Genomic DNA, 6,116 nt, shown 5'->3' with positions numbered 1-6,116 from the left:
AAATCCAGGCTGGCTATGAAGGAGGCTTTTCCCCATGAGGGTAGTCTGGTTGGGGGACAGGTTGCCCAGGGAGGTACAGTCTCCACACTTTGGAGTTTAAAAGACCCAGCTGGATCAAGCCTGGAGCAACCTGGTGTGACCTCAGAGTGAGCCCTGGTGTGAGCCCCAGGTTGGACTAAAGACCTCCTGGGGTCCCTTATCCTGAACAACTCTGCAGTTCTGCATTTTCGTAGGGCAGGAAGGTGGGACTGGCCATGGAGGAGGTGGGGGTGGTGGTCCTGTCACTGAGCAACCAGGGTGGTAGCAGTGCCCACCAAGTACTGTGGCATGTTGGTAGGTGGAAAATCACTTCCTTCCTCCTTTCCCCGTGCTACATGGAGCAACCTTTGGTCACACAGGTGCTCTGGGTGCTGCTGCCTGCCGTGGGTTTGGCCTGGTCTCGGGCACCATCCCGTTCCTCACCCTCAGTGCTCTTTGGGCACAGCTCCAGCAGAGCACAAGTCTCCTGTGGCTCCTTTGCCCACCCAGCCCCTGTGGGTGTCTCAGGTGGCTCTGGACACCTGTGTTTTGGGACCATGCCCTGGTTCTCCAGTGCAGCCCCTGCCTCGGTGGGATCAGCCGCATGGCTGCCCTATGGCTGCCATCCCTCTCTGCCCGCTGTGGCAGGAGCGGGACTGTCCCCACTGCCCTGAGCACCCTGCCTGTCCCCTCACTCCTCATCTTCCTTGGGGGTGTTGTCACCGAGGCACCTTGGCTGCCTCCCCTTCAGAAAGTGGGGAGGGGGGAAGGAGTGGGCTAATTTCTTCCACGTTTATAACCGAGCAGAGGAATGCTTCTGTTTTATGGCCCCAGTTATAGCTCGCAGAGGGAAGAGCTTTCTAACCGGATTGCTCTGACCTGGCTGTGAACCGCTCTCATTTTGCCAAAAACGAGCATCTTGGGTTGTGTGGCTGGGGGCTGCAGAAGAGCCCCGTTTGTGGCCAGAATTGTCCCTTAGGAGAATCACACCGAGGGAGGAGGAAATAGTTTGGATTTTAATAAAGTCTGCTTTATTTTGTTCATTTATATATATATATATATTTAATTGCACAGCAAGTGCTCATCTCTGTCTTACAAGTAAGTCAATTCCATGCGGGGCTGTAGCGAATTGATTTGAGATCTGTGGATGGAAAGCAGTGAATGACTGCCAAGCATTGTTGTATTAGGAAGGTTTAAAGCATATTATGGGTGAGTATCCTCATTATTCCCAAGGAGAGGTCGCTTTGCAGATCAGGGTTGGTGGAAGAAAGGAAAACAATTTGGGAAGAACAGGAACGTGAAAAGTAAATTGTCTGGGGCCAGCTTTACAGAGTCCTCCTTCGTTTTCTGCTTGGACATTGAAAGAGAAACCTTTTTCCTTAAACTCCTGAGAAAAAGTTGGACAAGTAAAGCCGTACGAGTTTACTTCCATGAGGTGGCTGGAAACGATGTCCTGCTGCTTTCATTAACGAGTGGGAGACATCCACTTTAATCACTCTGCCTCTGAACCCGTCTCTTTGCCATGTAGGAGCAGCTCCTGGTGGCCTCCATCCAAATGTCTCTTTTGGTGGCTCCTAAAGGGGCTTATAAAGAAATCACAAACTTCCTCAGAACCTCTTGAGCGCCATTTGGGGAATAGAAGAAAATTGTTTGCATTTTTATATGTTATGTTATACATTTCTCCAGATGACTCATTTCAGTTTGTCGAGGAAACTTTTACAGCCTTGCAGATGGTTTTTTTCAATCGTTCTTCCTAACAGCAGAAGTTGAAAAGTTTAGTCCTTGTGAGAGGGGCTTCCTCTACCGGGCTGCGAAGGGCCTGGATTTCGGTCCCAACACACCACAGGCATCCAGTGGGAAACTGCTCTTCATCTGCTCCCAACTAGCTGTCTGTTAGCAGTGGTCTGGGGCCCCAGGGGTTAATTTCCCAAAATCCTTCGCTGAAACTTGTTAATAACTTCCATATGTACCCATGTGTGTGCACAGGAGGGGCCCCACAGCCAGCAGCTCTTGTAATAATACTTGATTACCTCTGACATAAGGGTCTGTGTGCCATTAGGGATTTGCCTCAATGGATCGGGATTCACTGAAAACCGCAAGTTTGTGCAAAACACATTTCGAAAAATTTATTAACATGTGGGTATCCTCAGCATTTGGAAATAAGCTCCTCCTAGGTAGGCAAGCTTCAAAATAAAACTTTCTGTGTACACACAGCTGGGTCTCAGTCTTGGACCCTTACCCTGTTGTCCCTCCCGAAATGTGTATTTGAATCATTAGCCTTTAAATGTGCTAAAAATCTTCAGTTACAAGAATACCTTGGATGGGGGAATGTGATGGTTTTGTCTAATTGAGTTCATTCTGCACCAATTCCTTAGATGTTTGGCACCTGTAAAGTTATCACGAGTGCAATGCACTGGAGCTTTTTGCCTGCCCTGCGCCACGGCAAAGGCAAAGAAGGCAAAGGCAGGGCTGCCAAGGGCAGCGTTCAAAGGGAGCAGGTGCCCGAGGGATGTGCCGTCCCGATGCCTCCCCGCAGAGGTTCTGCTGCTTTGTGATCTCAGCTGGGGCTGGTGGAGCTGGGGTTTTGATTCAGGCAAAGCAGAGCACTTCCAAACGCTTCCCACGTAAGGGCTGGCTCAATAGACGAGGACTTCCCAGCTGGGAAAAAGAGAGGGCTGAGGTCTTCAGTAGAGATCTGTGAAGCCTAAATGCCATGGAGAAGGTGGGGTTTTTTTCCTAAAAAAAAACAAGGAGGTACATGATCAAATACTCAAGTGCAAGACTCAAAAGAAACAAAAGGAGACATTTCTTCATGCAACATATGGCTTAAGTAGGGGAAGTCCCTGCCACAGGCCACCAGAGATGCCTTGTGGGTATGAAAAGGGATTAACGGTGATTAGTGAAGCACCTCTGGAGCAGGAAATGTTGAGCCAAGAAACGGGAGAGATGAGATCCAGGTGCAGCTTTCAGCTCTGTGCCTCGTTGGGCACACCTCTGCTATGGCAGGAGTCTGGGAACAAGCCAGCCTAAGCTCAGGCTTAGGCTCAACAGCACGGGGTGAGGCCCAGGCCAGCTGAGCCAGCTCAGCAGGGGATGGCTGTGCTGAGCTTTGTGTGTGCGTGCAGCTCCTGTGCGGAGCTCTGGGTGTGCGTGGAACTCCCAGTACCCGCACTGGGGCCACTGGAGGCCGGGGGGTGTGTCTGCACATGCCAGACCCCCGCACCCACCCCCACAGGTGTGCAGCTGCATCCCCCAGCAGTGGTTTGGTGGCAGCCCAGCGGAGCAGCCCTGGGCACTTCCTCCCAGCTTTTATGAGCAGAAGAATGGGGAAACCCGCCTGATGCCCGGAGGGAAGCACCAGCACAGGCTGGGGGGAGTAATTTCACCATAGTCCAGAATGAATGAAAGGGTCTCACTTGCCGGCTGAGGGCATCAGGAGAGGCCAGCATCAGCTGGGACGGCTCTGCCTTCCTGTGCTAGGGGGCTCCAGCCCAACTACCCTCGTGTCAGAAGAGAGCTGCACGGCTTCGAAAAAGCCATGCAAAATACCATACAGCGCTGGCAGCCTCCTAGGTCTGTGTTGTATTAATCCAACACAGAGCAAACATACACACACTATTAAAGGGAGATTTTTTGGCTCCTGGGCTACCTGCCTTCCCAAGAGACCACCCTTGTTGTCAGACCTCTCCACCTTTGAGCTGGTCCCAGATGCCATTGAAATCAGTGACCAGTTTGTTGTTCCCTGTGGCAGGTTTTGGATTAGTCTCCACTCCCCCGCTCCGTTTTGTCAGGCTGATGTGAGCAAACACGGGTTTTCCACACTACACTTAATCAAAACAAAACCTGCTCCCACTGGCTTGTGCAACAAATCATGCTGGGGGAATTGCTGGCATTCGGCATGATTAGCCCAAACGCAGATGCCTTCCAGCTTGTAAACAATAGCCTAAAGGACTGGAGAGGATCACAAACAAAGCACTTTACAGAGAAGACTGTGTTTTCAAAAGGGACTTGAGAGCTTATGTCCATTGGGGGTTTGTCTTTTAAAAATGAACCAGAAGTAAACAAATTGACAAAGACAGTTCTGAAGAATTTAAGAGAATGAATTACTGGATTTAATACTCCAAAGTAGAAGGATGAAGTTGGGAGAAAACTTAAAGCAGGACTAATGAGTCCTTTTAAACTCTTAAAGAAAATGTGCCCACAGCCTTGTGGATGGGCAGGCACTGGAATCCCCACCTGTCCATGCTGATGAGGCCGGGTGGGAAGTGGAAGGGATGCAGGAGAAGACGTTGCTTCAATTCACAGAAGAAAAAAATATCCCTTAAAAAGCAGCGAGAGCAACAATGGAATTAGGCAACTTTGTTAAGTTTTATGGAGAATAAGTCTGAAAGGGATGTTCCCTGCACTGTAGACTAGAGACAAATGGCTGTGAATTTCAGACTGTAAACGGTTCAGTTCATGTAAACCATAGGTTTTGTATCATGTTTTTATTTAAAAGAAGGCTGCTTTTTTATAATAAGATTTTTAAACAAAGGCTGAATTATTTTCAGTCATGTCTGTTTTCTCCTGGCCCTGACAGAGTGAATTAGCAAGTGCCCAGCATCACACCCAAGAGCTTCCACAAGGGGCCAATGAAGTTCTTGACCCTTGATGGAGCTGCTCACTCATTTAGACGCCACGGTGACCAGGAGCTGCGGGGGCAGCTCGCCAGCATCACCGTACTGAGATGGCATCACAAGGAATGCTGAGTCCAGAGAGATGCCGGTATCCTTCACACCTCCTCCTGTTCTGTGCATGCCGGGAACACACGCACACAGCAGCACCCTCGGTTTAACACCATCGGTCTAAAAGGCAGCAGCAATTCTGACTGCGGAGCGTGCACAATGGCACAAGATATGTGCCAGGTCCTTGCCGCTTAGACTTCTAGGCGCCTCTAGGGGCGTTTTGGGATTAATTGAATCTCAAGCCTAAAATAATACAGGTGCAAATCCAGATGTTCTAGGTAGTATCCAGCCTCTAGGCTGTAGCCCTTGCTTTGCGGTACTGGTTTGGGTGGGGAAGGAGCTCCTTTTATCCTTGGACTTCTCTGAAGAAGTGTCCGAGGCATTGAGACGGGAGAACGGGGTGATAGAGAAGAGGAGCTGAAGATCCTTCCTGCTCTTGCAGACTGTGCAGGGAGTCGGCCAGATATGAAGGCAGCTCTAACGTACGTGCTGAAATACCTAAAATAAGCCATGCAAACAAATCAGTCGTATGTTATCCAGATGGGACTGTTCAAATCCAATAATAGCAGTAAAGTGCTCCCGAACTCTGCAGAGAGAGAGATTATAGAAGGATCAGGTATAATTATAGTGCCTTATTATTACCATTCTCATCATTCTTTCTAACAAAGATTTTCAATAGGATGAAAAAAACTTCTTGCAGGAGAACGTAATGTGTTTGCTGGCATTTCTTCATTCTTCCTTCCAAGGCTGTTGAAGTCAGTCCCTGTAAATGGTGTTAATAAATACTGTCATGATCTTGGGCTATATTATCTTTCAGGTGATACCTTCTTTAGCATTTCTCTGTGGCCTTGACTACAGCAAACCCTTCTCCTGAAGCGCCTCACTGTTGCTACCGCTAGTGAGTGCACCCCCAAAACTACCCCACTGCTGCTCTGACCCTTGCTTTCACACATGCACTTCCATGCAGGGTTAAGCAATGCCCTTAAAATATTAGTGGCTGCAAGTGGCTTGTCTGTCTGTGTACTACTCCAAAGCTGGAGAAATACAGGTGGAATCACTTAGTGAATGTTCTCTGCTTTGGAGAAAGTCACAGAACCAGAGGTGTGTATCTGCACGCTGTTCTCCCCCACCCAAGTCCTGTCTCCTTTGAATACCATCAGTGCTTGTGAGAAAAGCCCAGGGTTATCTGAATGAGATCCTGGGCAAAATGGGTGTGGAAAACACGCATCCTTGTCTGCAGGTTGGTCTGGTGGGCTGGCACCACTGAGCGAAGGAAAAAGGCCTCCTGGCATTTTTTCAGCAGTGTCCCTTTCCAGGTCACTGCAGGTTCCCGCAGCTGCTATGCAGCCCCGCAGCAGCTCTGCAACCCAGCAC

Source organism: Nesoenas mayeri (genome assembly GCF_963082525.1).
Source record: "Nesoenas mayeri genome assembly, chromosome: 1".
Taxonomy (NCBI): Eukaryota; Metazoa; Chordata; class Aves; order Columbiformes; family Columbidae; genus Nesoenas; species Nesoenas mayeri.
The sequence above is the reverse complement of the archived record's forward strand: the minus strand, read 5'-3'. Positions refer to the sequence as shown.